This window comes from Falco biarmicus, chromosome 3 (genome assembly GCF_023638135.1).
Source record: "Falco biarmicus isolate bFalBia1 chromosome 3, bFalBia1.pri, whole genome shotgun sequence".
Lineage (NCBI taxonomy): Eukaryota > Metazoa > Chordata > Aves > Falconiformes > Falconidae > Falco > Falco biarmicus.
This window is the reverse complement of record NC_079290.1, coordinates 98,867,127-98,883,010: the sequence shown is the minus strand read 5'-3', so window position 1 is coordinate 98,883,010 and position 15,884 is coordinate 98,867,127. Positions and strand designations below refer to the sequence as shown.

At 39.5% G+C, this 15,884-nt stretch overlaps 1 protein-coding gene across 6 annotated transcripts in view; it reads left to right on the top strand.

The window, feature by feature from the left end:
• Positions 1–15,884, top strand: part of KIF13A (kinesin family member 13A) — a 120,458-nt gene that overhangs the window by 29,932 nt on the left and 74,642 nt on the right. The window lies entirely within an intron of this gene.

The following is a 15,884-nucleotide window of genomic DNA, read 5'->3' as shown; positions in this document are numbered from 1 at the left end:
TGGGTATTTAAATTGCCAGCAATGCTATGGCAAAGAGCTTCTCAGTATTTCCATTATACAGTTCTGTTTCCAAGCCATATACCTGGTGCCTAACATAAAGCTTGGTTTGGAGACTGGGGATGTACCTCCTTTGCAAGTGGAATAAATGCAATTGTCTTGTTTTTGAAAGAGCTATGTGATTGCAGTGACCTGTGTATTTCATTATTGTGTTGCTACAACAAATATTAAAACACATGGAGGTTAAAACAGGATCTGAAAAGTATTCATGGAAAAACGGTCAAAGAACAGACAAAACTGAAACTTAAAGGTTGCAGTTTGTATGTGAGATCACTGTAGTACAGTGGAGTTCAAAATGTCAAAGGCACAACAGATTTTGAGCTGGGTTAGTGAGGCCCTGTTGAAAATATAGGCCAAAATTAACATTGGCAATATGTCAGCATTTTGTTTCAAAGTGTTCTTTAGTTTTATTAGCTTAGGTTCTTGCCAGTTCTTCAGCACAGTGATTAAAAAGAAGAAAAAAAAAAAAAAAACCCAAAAAAACACCACCAAAAAAAAGAACTTGATTTGAAGAGAGTTAGAAAAGGAGGAACAGAACATAACCAAGGTAGCAGGAAAAGAGTACTACTTATATAGTTATAATAAAGTACATAAAGGCAAAAACCAATTTATTTTTTTTTTTTTTTGGTTTTGGCTCTTTAATGGCATTTTTCTGTCTTCCTTCTACCTAGCCTGTTTTTTTTTCGCCTGTCTTGCTAAAATGGCTTGGATTGCTTACTTTTCACTTTAGGGTATTGATCTTTGGTTAAGTGAGGTAAGGCTTCCCTGTGTTCGTCTTGTAAAGTATTCAAGGCTGAATTTTGTATCTTCTGTATTTACTAACCTTCAGTTTTATTCTCTAGTACCATTCCACCAGCTTAATTTACAACACAGCGAGATGTGAAGAAGCAGCTTTGTGTAGCAAAGGGTACTTTTGTGCATTTAAACTTGGGGCTTACAAGCTAATTAACTTGGTCCTTCTTAATTTTAGTTTAAATTTTGAGAAATCTTGCTGGTCAGCTTTTGGATCTTGAGCACTTACTTTCTGTTCTAAAGAATTCATCTTTATTGCCAAGTTAATCTCAGTAACAAACAGTGGGAGGGAGGAGTTAAATTTTTTTGTGGAATCTCCTTTCATCTCTTCTAGTTGTTCTTATAAAGCTCCAAAAGCAGCTTCAGAAGTTCACCTGCATTAAAAAAACCCTTACATTTACTAATAATCTTCTTTCTAAAGTCTCAGTTGCTCAGAAGATCTATTTTCCGCTGGTTATGAGCAGAAACTCAGCCATTATATTCTCAGAGTGGTGTATTGTTACAACACTGAACAAATTGTCTTACAACAACAGCAAATGTGATACTTGAAAAAAGGATATTTTTTATAATTAGGCCCAGGCTTTTACAATTACCTTTGTGAACATTTCTCCCGACTTCAGATGCACAGAGCAGCGTCTTGGTGCTCCATTCTCTTTGCTCAGCACCACACCGCTGTGACAGCATTGCTTGTCAATGCAGATTTTGAAGAGGCTATTTTATGTTTGCTCTTTACATGTCTCTTCTGTTAAGGTGGTCCTCTGAAGCAGCACGCCTGGGCGACAGAAAAGGCAGTAGCTATGCTTGTGCAGGCATGAGTCCGCAGTGCTGTCTGTCACTGTGGGGTCTTGTGTCGAGATTGCAGTTGAGGGCCTGTGGATTCATCTGTCGCCCTTTATACCTTCAGCCACATACGCAGGGACCTTTGCTTACGGGTGCTCCTGCTGCTGCAACTAGGTCCTGTGAGGTAAAAGTTGGAGATACCGAGCACTATCTGCTTCTGCTGCCTCTACCGCTGGAATACACGAAGAGATGACCGCTGGTTGTAATTTTCTTTAAGGAAAAAAGAATCTTTCTCTTCCATTTGCCCTCCTATTATCCCCTTCCCCTATCCAAAAGGTTGAAGAATTAATTCATCATGCTTGAAATAAAGAATGAAGTCATTTTAGAAAGGGGATTTAAGCGTGGAATCCCCATTAACAGAACAAAGTCAGGAGAGGATTTGGTGAGACTTCTTGCTGTACAGAGGAGGCCCGCCCTCCCTCTAAAGGAACTAGTATGGTACCAATGATTATTCAGTTTGACAGACTGGGATTATGTTTGATTTGATGTATGCAATATTGTCTTCCAGAGAATTTTTTGAATGAGAGAGGATTTAATAATTCTTGATGCTTCCTGCAGTGCTCTACAAAAATTATCTCTATTTGTAACTGCCCAAGAGTCAAGAGTTGCTGTTCTCATAGTAGCTAACCTACTAACCTGGAATATCTTCATACAGATTAGTTCAAAAAAAGTGCCATTTGGAAAAGCTAGGTTTCTGTTAAAAGGTGGGGTTTTTTTACACATTGTATATGTATACAAATTATACATCTGTAAAAAAATGTATAAAATTTTAATGTATTCCTATTTTTTGCAGTTAACTTATTTTTGGCTTAGCTTGACAGTAGTTTTTATACAACTGCTGTATAACCAAAGGAAATACTATATTGAGCTTTTAAGTTTTGATTGTACCTGTTAGGGGCAGATTCCACTGCCTAAAAAGAGGGGGGTTAGATTAGGAAAGACACATTAAATATGATATAATTGCTTTTCTGTTGACTAGTTTGCTACAAGTGTTGCACAGAGGAGTAGATGCAGGTGTGTTCAGTAAGATATGCAGAGAACATTCGTTTTTGTGGCAGGTGGCACAAGGTACATTAAGTAGAAACAGAATTGCAACCCCAAAATGTAGCAGCTTAGTTTATAGTATAGTAACGGAGATGGAAAGATGTGTCTGTATCCGGAGGAAGCTTTTGTATGTTTCATTTATCTTGATACTCAGTGTTTAGGAAGTGAGGGACGGAAAAAGCTAAGATGCCTGTAAGATTATCCATTCCAACCTACTAAGAAGACAACTGTGAATAAAGCAAATATTTTTAGTCCTTTATGAGGCAAAAATACTGTCTCTAGCCTAGCATTTTTCCTGGAGTAGTATTTCTTAGATGCAGCTTTTGAATTGGATGATGCCACAAATCTTTTTGTAGCATATTAAAAATAATAAATAAAACAAAAAGCAGGAGTATTGAATATAGCTTGATGTCCCAAGCTTTAGATTTGATTGAGCAGACAGGTCCTAAGGTAGAAGGATATTTTTGCTGTATTTCACAACTTGGTACTGTCGTTTTGTTTGTTGACTTTGTATCGCCCTTTTTCAAATTGCTGCATTTTTTAATCTGCAACTTTTTCTTCTGAAACAATGGTTAATGGTGTTTTAGTAATGGCATTGTTGTTTCAGGTAATTGGAGAAAGCTGAAGGTCCCTTCCAACCTAAACCATTTTATGATTTTGCAGTTAATTTATCAACACTGTTAATGTATTTAAAAAATAAGTGTCTAGCAAAAGTATTGATAGCATTTTAAAGTCAGACTTCATTATTTTCTGCAGTGTTATTCAGCAATTCCTACGTGCGTGGTATTGGGTGGATAGTTTGGCTGAGGTCTTGCACATGATTTTGTCCCCTTTGGAAAGGACATACTCTTTTTTGCATATGTTAAAAGACTTCTGGAAGATTCAAAATAATTTTACAGGTTCTAGTGAGTTATTTTAAGCTAACAAGGCACTGATATTTGTGCTTCAAGTGTTTTGGAGGAAAAGGAGCCAGTCACAATCCATGGACTGCAGCTTTTGATTTCTCTTGGTTCATAAGAATCACAGACTCTGTAGGGATGAGCCACGTGTTCAACTAAAATCTTCTTCCCAAGCCTGCACATCTCACATGGAGTACTGAAGACATCTCTGTTTGGTCTGGTATTTCATCAATAAATGAACTGGAGAAGGGGTGAGTACTGGTGTGACAGAATATATTGGCAGCCCTGTGCTGCTGCTGTTGTTGGAATGTGGCACCCACAGAAAGCCGTGGGAGGACCTTCAGGTGGGTTGTGGCTGGCTGATAAAAGGGTACGTGAAACTCGCTGTGAAATTCAAAACTCTTCTGACCTTATGTACCCAGCCGTGGCTTCTGGACTCCCTGTTCTCAGGAGAATTATCTTGGAGTTATGCTTGTTCTAGGGAAACAAGCTTAGTGCTCAGCAAATGGGTGAAAAACAGCAAGGGACTCTTATGTTACTGGGGAAGCATGTTGGGAAAGATTGGGGAATGAGGGAGGAAGCTTCGTGTCTTTGCAGCTGCAAAGTGATCTTGACTGCTGTGCTTTACTCTGGCCCTCCTGTCCCAAAAAGGTGTGCTGGAGCTAGGGAGAAGTAGAGAATGGCAGTAAGGGTGGCAAGCTTACAGACTGCTTTTACATGGGGAACCAAAAAAAAAAGTGAGAGGTCTTTGGTCTGGAAGATGACAGCTGGGGAGGGGAAGAAGGGGTATGGTTGAGATCTGCACATCCGTGAATAGCAGGAGGAATGATTTACTGCCTGCTACAGGAACTGTGGGGCTTTGCCTTAAGTTATCATGAGGTGGGTTCAGAACAAATACAAAGATATGCCCATAATTAAACTGCAGACTTTGTGACAGGATAGTGTCACTTTTTAAGGTCCATATGATTAAAAAAATGTTTAGGTAAATTAGTATGGGAGAGGAAAGGCTGTTAAGCTCAGGCATACCAGTTAATTTTGTCTCGAGTTTCTCGTTGCCTGTGGCAGGTGGGAGTGCCTATGTTCTGCAGCTGCACCAGGCTGCTGCTGAGTTTTCTGCTGTGTTCATCAGGTGGCTTCATTAACAGGTCTGATGACTGTCAGAGGCAAGATCTGTCCCTTTTGTGGTACGCCAGCGGCCTAGCTGTTAGCACAAGTTCTCTCTCCGGGGTTCATATTCCCAACTGCATTCTGACATTGACTGTGCACGTGCCCTGCATTTGCTACAGCTGATTTCTGGTTCTGTAAACTGAATCAGTGAAGATAATTTTTAAAACAAAGAATGGCAGAACAACCTATTGCTTCCTGCTGATGCTCTGACCCCCTCGCCCTGCAGTTATCTGTCAGGGTGCAGCTGAATGTGACAGGCTGTGGCATGGAGCTGGGAACAAGAAGCTGGAGAAGAGCAGAAATTTCTTATACTGGCTTAGCCTACTGTAGGATTGTGGTGAGGTATTCTTAGGGCAACTGTTGCCAATTCTGTTAGTCTGAAGCTTACTCATTCTACCTCAGACCTGAAACAGAGCATGCAACCCTTGAAACCCTACCTGTTTTTCCTCCTCCCCCATGACCTGCGGAGATAAAACTATTTCACCTGTAGCCTAATTAAAGATACAATCTGTGCTTTCAAAGTTTTCCCTTCTCTGTTTCTGAGATGTTCTGGGAAAGAATTGGCTAGCTAAAGTAGTTCTTCAGCTTTCAAATATTAAGCAGTTTCTATGGTTCTTGCCGCCTCCTTTCTTTCTGATCTCCAATGCAAACAGGATTTTGTCATAATTCATCTGTTTGCAATCCACAGAAAACCTAGGCAGTGGTTCTTCAAGAGTGCTGTAGGAATATAGCAAAGGGTAGAAGGAGTTACGCTTTCTGTGCAAAAATATTTTTGTTTCTATGAATATACATATTTTCCAAACTGCTTAAATGTGAATGTTACTTCATAAGCAGTGTAGTGTGAATACAACATAGGAACTATGCCATTCTAGAAGACAGTAGAACCTCTTTTGGAACGTTCTCTGTGTTTCAGATTCACTATGCTTAAGAAATATGAATTCAAACTGTTTTGAAGTTAAGATGGCCAGCGGACTGCAGTCCTCTATGTAAAAATGTACTTAAAGCTAGGAGGGAAGCGTAACACATGAGAGCATGCGTAGAAGGCTGAGTGGGATTGAAGTGCTAAGTTACAGAATACTGTTGATACAAGAACAAATACATTTCTTCAATACGAAAAATCGGGAAAGCTTTTTGGACAGCAGGAGAATGAATAGTCTTCCATGAGGCAGAACAACATAACTGACTTTGAGTTGTTCAGAATCATCTCAAAAGACTTCTTGGCATTGTTGCCTTTGATAGTTGGAGACTACATGACCTGGAGATCCTTGCTCTCTGTTTTACTGCTTTATTCAGCCAGTTAATGAATATTGGCAGATGGATCTCACTTTTCAGCTGTAAGAACAGACATAACTGACTTTTTTTGTTTCCAGTCTTTTCAGGAAATCCTGAAAATACATTTCAGTTCTTAGGTAATTCTTTGAGCGCATTGACTTGTGCACCGTAATATATTGTGATGTCCTTCTAGATTTTCTTAAAAGCCAACAATGTCTATGAAGTCTGAGATTACTTCTGTTTCTCTTATGCTATCTTGTAATGCTCACTGAAACTGTGTTCTTGCTGTGCTTGTGATCCTGTGCTTCCTATGTCCACATTTATTCTTTGAAATAAACATTTCTTATATTGGTAGCTGCTTGTTATACTTGCATCTGCAGTTTAACTTTTAACTTACACTGTAGTATTGGTGTATGTTTTCAGACTGCAGTTTTTATGGGACAGAGGCTTTTTTGTGTGTATTATAAAAATGAAGTTTATTTTAATCAAACAAATAATTATAAATTATGCCCCTTTTCTAAATGTGAATGAGACACTACAATTGCTTGAATTTGGCCGTGAACGCATTCTCCACCAAGGCACTTCAAAGCTACATCTGTCTTCCCTTAACTTTATCGGCAGAGTCTCTATGTAAAGTCAGCAGTAAATCAACTTTGTCTGTTTTAACCATTCATGATATTTCTGACTTGCACATGCAAAATTTTTTTTTTTTTTTAAGAATTACTCGGAATTTGTACCTTACCCCTTCTGGATTTTACAAAGAGTTTTCTTTCAGACTTTGTCTTTAAGCATTTAATTTCCATTGGAGCTGTACAGAACCATGACATTCTTAGCAATGACTGAGGCGATCTGCTTCAACTAAAGAAAATAGAGAGTAAATTAAACCCCCTTTACCTGCCAGAGCAAATTAAAAGTTGTTACTGTGGTGTTAAAGTAGTACTGTCCAAACTCGTTCACTGAAAATAAATAGGTGAAACCTGGATGCCAGCCCTTGCCTGATAGTGTCACTTGGATGAGCACAATGAATAACATTCTTCAAGGCAGACTGTCTTTTTGGAGATGTGAAGAAATTTCAGAAGTGAAAAACAGGTGTGAAACCCCACTGAAGGTTGCTGGGCTGCAACAAACTTTATATTTCATGTTGAAAGTGTTTTTCTGTGAAACTGATATATATGGGTTGGTGTGGGGAGCACATAATCTAAGGATTTTGGGGTATTTTTTTAATTGACTTTAATTGACCCAAGTCTAGGATGAAAGTAATGGTTACAAATTCTCTGATCGCAAACATTGCAGATCATCTCTTATACTAATGTTCATGCTGCTACTCTAAGATGCTGCTACTCTAAGCCACAACATCTTAATTGATTTTAGCATTTTTCACAGAGAGGTTGAGGTTGGCAGGGACCTCTGGAGGTCATCTGGTCCACGCCCCTGACGTGGGCTCCACAGGACCATGCCCAGACAGCTTTTGAGGATCCCTAAGGATGGAGCCTCCACCACCTCTCTGGCAACCTGTGCCAGTGCTCAGTCACCCACAGTGAAAACGTGTTGCCTGATGTTCAGGGGGAATTTCGGCTTGTGCCCACTGCCTCTGGTCCTGTCACTGGGCACCACTGAAAAGAGCCTGGCTCTGCCCTCTTTGCCCCCTCCCTTCAGGTATTTATACACATTGATAAGATCTCCCCCCTTGAGCCTTCTCTTCTCCAGGTGGGACAGTGCCAGCTCTCTCAGCCTCATGGGAAAAAGGCTCCTGTTTCTATTTTTTTTTTTTTTCTTTTAAATTTGCCCCCCAGTTCTGTCCTGCAGCATGTAAAGCCAGGCTTTCTTGAGAACATTAATTCAACCATTTAGGATACAGTTCTATCTAGAAAAAGCATTTGCATAGTACTGGATTGGAATATCATTTGGGTCTTTTAATCTGTGATCTGTTAAGGTAATATATTTCAGTCATAAAATGATCTCTGTTTTTTTTAGCCCTGGAAAGATGTTAGGCCCTTATTGTTGCTACAGGTCTAAATATTTCCGATTTTGTTGTACATAAGTGGTGTGTATATCATTTTTCAGTCCGGTAAAATTTACGGATCTTGTTTATTTTTCCACAGTGCTAGTTGTAGTGGTTGCAAAGAAGTCCGGAGTGTTTGTCACTCCTCCCATTTATGCCTTACTGCGTGGCACGTGGTGAGGAGGTGGTTGTCATTACTGCCAAGTGCATGTTTAACTACATGCGTAACATCATGCCTGCTAGGGAGGTCTGGCCTGTAAGCTTTGCTGTAAAAGAAGGAAATGTTTGTGGCTCAAAGCAACATAATGTTTATACAAACCATCACAAATTCACGGCTTACTGGGGAAGGGGGAGTCCATTAAAATGTGTTGGTTTCACCGCCCCTGCTGTATAGGGGTGTTCTCTGGCAAGGTATTCAGCCCAGTAACACGTTTACCTCTCTGGTGCTTACCAGGAAGGCATCTACCATCTGTCTGAAGCCCTCATGGAAAATCTGAGTGCCATTGCAGTTGCCACCCTTCTCTGCTGGAAATTATCTATTCTTGGATCCTAGAAATGAGTTCAGGTTGTGCTTTTGCCGGCTAGGTTCAGTAACTTAGTGCTTGATGTCCTCTCTCAGTGAAGATTGTTAGCTGACTTGGCAGTTCTCCTTTTGTTGACTGATAAACTTGGAGCATACACTGAAGAATTTTTCTAGCCTTTGGGGTAACTTTTGTGGTTCGTTTCACGGGATGCTAGGTTACTAGAGCTACCTAGATTACTGCCTAAGCTTTGTAGAGATCAGTGAAGAGATCTCTATAGAGATCTTAATTGTATGAGTGCTATACAGGAATAAAGTCTCCTCAGTACTTTTAGGTGTTAGTCCTGCAACAGTCAGGAGACCTTCCTCACTTCGTCTATTTATGTAGAGCTGATGTGAGTTTACATTCTTAGTGTATTGTTCCATACAATAACCTTTTCTTATCCCATGAATCATCCTCATTTTTCTCTGCATAGTGTCCACTTTCTGGCAAATGGTAGCAGTTTTTAATGCTGTCTGTTAAAGCAAATAATGTCTTCTCAAAGTCACCAAAATAGCTGGTGTGGCAGCCAGCTGAGATAGACTCTCTTCTGCAACATACTTTTAGTGAAGTGATGGAAATTGCTATGCCAATGTGTATTGCCATCAAACCTGGGGAAAGTTTTTTTTTTGATACAAATTAACAATCAGTATTTTCTTTCCAAGTTCACTTAATATTCACATCACTAAAAACATAAGCTAGGATGAAACAGAAATAGTGATTTGTGAATTTTGCTGCATGTCAGACAACTTTTTCGTGCTACTGTTAAATCTAAAGAATGCTAACATACATTTGCAGAGCTGCGTGAAAAGATGAAGTGTCAAGCCTGATTAGCATCTCTTCTGATATCTCATTAGTAACATAAAGTAGATGAAATTTGAATGATAGTTTTCCCTGTTGTGGTAAAGGAATGTGACTGTGAGACTTGGGGGTTCTTGCCTGTTGTCCAGCCTGAACATGTGCATTGCACAAACACCTTCAGTGACTTCTTAACTATATTCTTGTGCTGATTGAATAAGAAAGAATATGCTTACCGCTCAGCAAAAAGTGATTTTTTTCTCATTTTTTTCTTTTTTCCACATACTGAGATAAGGTGTTACAACCAAGGTTCAGATCCAGTTACTCAGATAACATCTACAGTTCATCCTTCCTGTAGTCTTTCCACTGACTAGAGATCTTCTGTCTTGACCATCGTCAGCGAAGCTGCTATTCGCTGTTTGTATCTCTGTAGCAAATTGTAACGCTTGCATTTTGACCAGGCAAACTAACAAAGTCAAATTTAATTTATTAATTGCTGTATTGCTTATCAGATTTCCTTCAGATACATTTGAAGGTGGTTTGTTGTAGAAGAATGGCTGCAGAAGCATTGCCTTAGAATCTCTGAAGATCTGCACAATCCAGGCCTGGTATTAGAATAGGCCTGTAATCAGAATTGTACTGAAGTTGCTGTGCTGAAGTTAACAAGAAAGGTAGCCTTGAGCTACTCTTGAATCCGGAGACCAAGTAATTATGTTGTGCCAACAGGCCGTGGCTGTAACAGGCTACAGCTGCTGGGAAAGCAGGTGCAGGGCCAAGAAAGATAGGGACCGGTATGGGAAAATAGGGAGTAACAAACTACAAGGCTGAAGCACAGCAACACAATTAGCTACATGGATAGAATGCTTATTTTAGTCATGATAATTAGGGGTGTGAGAACCATGTGCATTTAGAGACTACTAAGCAATTATATTTCTGCTTTACGAATGTGCATATGTATTGGTTCTATATAAGTAGTGTTAGAAACTAATAAAGTTGAGCAAGATGCATAACTCATATTGAGCGTCTTCTTGACTCTGGCGAACCCTTCTTCCAGCAGTTTGTCTTGCAATAAATGCTGTATACAGTGATAAAATAGCAGTATATTTTTCAAATAGCTTTGAACATGACCTGCACAAGGGGTATATCTTCACTACAGCTTAGTGTTTTGATGGTTTTTACAGATGGCATTTCTGAATGAGTTTCTAGGGAGCAGTAGTGTTGAAAGGGAACGTTTTCCGTTAACATTGGAGACTTACTGAGGTAGTTAATAGCGCAAGTAGCTAACCCAAGTGACTGGGTGGGTGGGTGTCAGAGTCAACAGAGCTGGCACAGAGCTGAAATGCCAGTTAATGCTTGGGGTGGTGTTCTCCTCGAGAACACTAGTAATAAATGCAACAGGCTAAGAATAACGGTTGCCTAATAAATGCCACAGTAATTTTACTAACATTTCTAGAATGTGTTTCCACATACATTCCAGAACTACAGTATGTTTGCCCTGACAGCCGTTGCGTTGCATTCAGGCTAAGACTCGTTCGAGACTAGTCTTAAGAACTAATAGAGCTTGGCTTCAGAGACTGGATTTTTTTTTCCCCTCCCTCTTTTCCTTATCCTGATTAGTTAGTAAAAATCTTCTTATTTAGACTCTTTTGCAATCAGTTTTATTGGAAAGGAGGGAAAAAGAACCTGTTTCAAAAGGACCAGGGGTATTTGGTAGCATAACTATCATTAATAGGAATCATTAGGTAGACTTGCCTTTCTTTGCTGTTTTGTTATGTTAGATGTTAATAAGAACAAGCTTAATATACTTTGATTGTGGTTATGCTGTACTTAAATAGGTGTAGCAGGTTTTCATTACAATAACTACAGTCTTGGATAAGTATTGAATGAGTATGGCTAAAGACTTGGGGAGAATAGATTATTTAATGTGGTAGTTCTGGATGGGGTCTCAGCTCTCAGGATTGAGTTCTTTTATGGCAGAGCAGGATGAGAATTTTAGTCAGTTTTTGCCTTTTCAGTAAAATGAAACAAACTGCAATGAGTTTTTTTTTTTAATTTTTATGTAGGAGAATAGACAGAGAATTACTATATTTTTAGTGAACTTTCTAGCAAAGTGATAACATTTTCTGCTTGTGGGCGGTGGCTGCTCTCCTAAGCTGATTGCTGATTTGAGAGTGGCGTGCTGTTGCATGCAGGACAGGTATCAGCTCTTTTTCAGGCTGTCAGTAAAAGTTGTTTTTATATGAACACCAAGGCTTCTGTGTAAAGATTAGAACCACTTGAACTTCACGTCAAAATTGCTGGCATTGAAATAATAATGCTTTGGGCAGTAAAAATAATTTGAAGGCAAGTTAGGGACTTGTGGTACTCCAGGGCAGTTGTCACTTTCTGTTTTCCATCTTGTAAATGTCAGAATATAATGCCTTTCACTTATTTTAATGAGGTTGTGTTGGTTTCATAACTTTTTTTTTGGGGGGTGGTGGTGGTGGTGGAGTTAGTTTATCATTTCTGTAGTGAATGAACAGAAGTTCTTGGAGTGGAACCTTGTTACATGAAATATCCAGGCATTTTCTAGGTTTTTGTGTCATGGAAGTCACTACTTATACTGAATGTCTGTTTTACTTAACTTGCACTGCAGGATTTGTCATTCTGATTTCAGTGTCTGACTTTTCTCTCTTTCCATATGGTGGGTTTGCAATGAGTAGCACAGCTTCCTGAGACAGTGTTTCCATAAAGTGTGAGAGTGCGATGTTATTTTTATCATTTTTATCGTATGCATCTGTTTCTGGTGGTGTTTCTTGATTATCATGAGCTACTACTTTATTAGGCAGGCACTTCTTCAAATTGCTTTGCTTGTGAAAATGTTTTTCTTTTGCTGTCCTTCAAGGGATTTTGTCATCTATAGAACAGACTTGCTGGGTAGGAGGGTTAAACAGATATGCCTTATGCAAGAATATAAAATAACTAATTATCTATATTTGTGTATGTATGTGTGCTCATACAGGATGTAAAGTAACTCCTCCAGGAATCCTAGTATTGAACTGTGATGCCCAGTTCATTAGTCAGCTCTACAGGAGGTGCCCCAGCCAAGCACAAAGATGGGACACAGTTCTCTTTAAGGGCATTGCCCCTGACATTCCTTTGATCTACTGCATTTAGAAAACAGAAGGGGGAAATGGGCAAATAAATGTTCTTTTTCTGTGCTCTTTGTAGAGAAAATCGTGTATTGCCAGTAGTTTGAGGTACACTGTCATCTGAAACTGTTAACTGTGACAGACCACGATCTTTTTCTAGGTAGGTGCTTCTGTTGAGTACAGTGCCCATTAATAATATATAGGCATGCTCTTTAAGATGCTTGGTATCAAGCCTTCATGTATCAGCCTGCAGTGATAAACCATGAGACAACGAAGGGTCCTAGAGCTGTGTGACCGTACTGTGAAAGATAGGAGAAACAGCATCTCTTTGCTTCTACATAATTTACGCCGTTTGTGGGGGTAGTGCTCAATGTCTGCTGTCTGTGCTGCAGCCACTCTGAAAGCTTTATATATTTGGATAAACAAACAGTACAATTACTTTGATCCATTATGATGGTCCTACCACTGGTTTGTTCCCTTGCACACTGCCTTGGAGTGAGGCAAACATGCACTGCTGGGGATATTCCCAGCCTGAGTTGTCGGGCAGCCTGATGCCAAAAAAATAACAAAAAATTTAAAACCACTTAAAAAATACTATAATATTTGTTTTGAATAGCTGGTCTTTAGATTCCAGAGATGCTGGAGTAGCGGAATGTAAAAAAACCTGATTTTATCTGTTGGGATGATCTTTTCAATGTGCTCGACTCTATGCTTACAGAGGAAAGAGCATTTGATTTTTCAATTCATCATATAAAAACCTGAAGGCTTCCCTCCCTTTTCTAGTGTTGGTAGTTGCTTGTAGTAATTATTTTGACCCATGATCATGAGGAGTACATCGATGATTATATAGCCACTACATGTAAATACTTAATTATATATTAGGGAAAACAGCGAGTACTATGAATTTGCTGTGGTTGGACATGTGACAAGAGCAAAAAGGTATTTCAAGCTCAGATGTCTTAGTTGATGATTTCTGGTGTAGTCAGCTTAGAAGATCAAGCTGCCAAAGTCCTGTGGTTCATTCATCATCTGGTTTAGATACTATGTGCAGTTGCTTATGTAGCCAGTTGTTATTGCTTCATCTTCATTAACTAGTTGTGAGAAAGGAAGAGAATTCACCAAATACTTTCCAAAATGTGAACTAATTATAGTACAACTATGACCTACTTGGCTTCTTAGCACAGCTGAATTGGGGATGAATTGGGCTGTGTGGATGTTGTTCTGAAGAATCTAAGACCTGTTTTTCAAAGATGCCTTGTCTTCTTCAATGTGAAGTACCTGATTGTACACCTACGTTCTCATTTTTAAATGTACCTTGGCCCTCCTGAAGGTGACTTTCTTGATTGGGGATGGGTGGGGTGGTGAAACCACATTATATGGAAGGAAAAGAAAAAACAATTCTTTCAAGATTTTTGATGTATAAAATGTTCTTCCTTCTGGTGGAAGTGACGTTTGGTTGGGAATGCTGACAACACTTGCTAAGGGACTAAAACAGGTGCAAGTTCTGAAAATTATTAAGTCTTTGATGGCAATATCGTCTACTTCTGGATGCTCGCAGTGCAAGAGTGTCTTCTGTGGCTTCCTATTGCATGGGCCTAGTTTTCTAGTCAGAATATGTAATGCCAGTTTATATTAACTTTTTGTGTGACAAAGGGAGGCTTCCATGAAGTCACAGAATGGTCAGGGTTGGAAGGGACCTCCCTGCTAAAGCAAGTTTGCCTAGAGCATGCACAGAATCGTGTCAAGGTGAGTTTTGTCTCCAGAGAAGGAGAAATAGTGTAGGTAGTTTAAAAAAAAGAGGGGGTGGGGTGGGGGTGGGTGGGGAGGAAAAGAAGAAACAACCTTTGCTGCTGTTAAACTACTAGCAAAGCACACTCCTTGTGTGCTGTCACAGGCAGTGGGTGGACGGTAGAGAGAAAATATGGATGCCGTCAAGAAGCCTTCTTATTCATGTTCTAGCACAGAACATGAGAACTGACATTTTGCTAATCACTTCTCTTAGTAAACGTGAGAAGCATTATGAGTTTAGTTTTAGCAAGAGACAACAGGGAATAATGCAGTTTGCATTAGCACAGAGCTTTCTAGAAACTAGTTTTCTCCATCTGGATAGAGATTTCAGGTGGCTATGCACTCTGTGAACTTGATGTGTGTTAGCCAAGCAGGACAGGAGAGGCTTAGTGCTGCAGTGAAAGTTAAAGCCTGAGTAGGTGGCTGCAGCAGGCATACTGCTCAGTAAAGGTAGAAAATTATTCTAGTGATATTTTACCAAAGTCAGAATGACTTAAGGGCAAAGACAGGAAGAAGTTCAGAAGCTCAGTGCTCTTTGTGGTCATTGAAATTCATACTTTGCCTCTGACCTGTGAGAATATTTGTCAGGCTGTTGGTGGTATTTACTTTGGTTTTGAGTTCTAGGCATGTGAGAGAAGTCAGTCTTCCATCCGAGTGTGCAGATGGAAGATGCTCGTCGTCAGGTTAAACCAAAATCTGCTGTGGTGTAGATGCATTACAAGGTTAGGTAACTCTGATAATTTCCTGAAGTGTACGAACTGTCCACTTTAGAGGAGATTTTTATTGTCATTCAAAAGGTGTGCCTGCATGTTGTTGTTGACACCATGGATGACTAGACATGGAATTAAAAATTCTGGGAAATAAAAATTCCAATTGTTATATTTCCGTGATCTGTTGTCCCTCCCTCCCCAGCCCCAGCTGTGACACTAAATCATCACATTTGCATGGTCAGTGTCTGGTAAAAATTGAGACAAACTCAATTATTTATGAAGCTGAAAACTGCTGGCTTCTGGGGAAGGAAAGAAACCATGAAGCATGTACTAATAATAATAAAAAAAAGGCAAACCAAAAACTTACGTGAAAAATTGATTGAGGCTAATGCAGGTTTTATAGCATATCTTTAAGCTGCTACAGATGTGATTTATGGTAATCAGTTCTTTATTAGTCTGGGTTCTTTGATTGAAGCAAATGTTTCGGAGTGTCTCCATCTGAATCACTGCCAGGATAATGGTTACAGTGAGCTGGAATTTCCAAATAGCTTAAAAAAAATAATCTATCTTGCGAGCCAATATAGCTGACTTATTCCAGAAACCCTTGATCTTACTGGTGCTGGTGTTGCTAGCAGGTGACTTTTGGTGTTCCTAGTTTGGTCTCAATAGCCAAAGAGTTTGGAGCAGCTCCTTGTGCTTTGAAATCCAGGAGATCGGTGATGAACATCTGGCTTCCAACTGGGAAGCTCTGCTGTCCACCAGCAGTTTAAAAAGTTGCTATTATGCTTTTCTTAAAATAGGCATCAGAGGAAATTCCCTAAAAG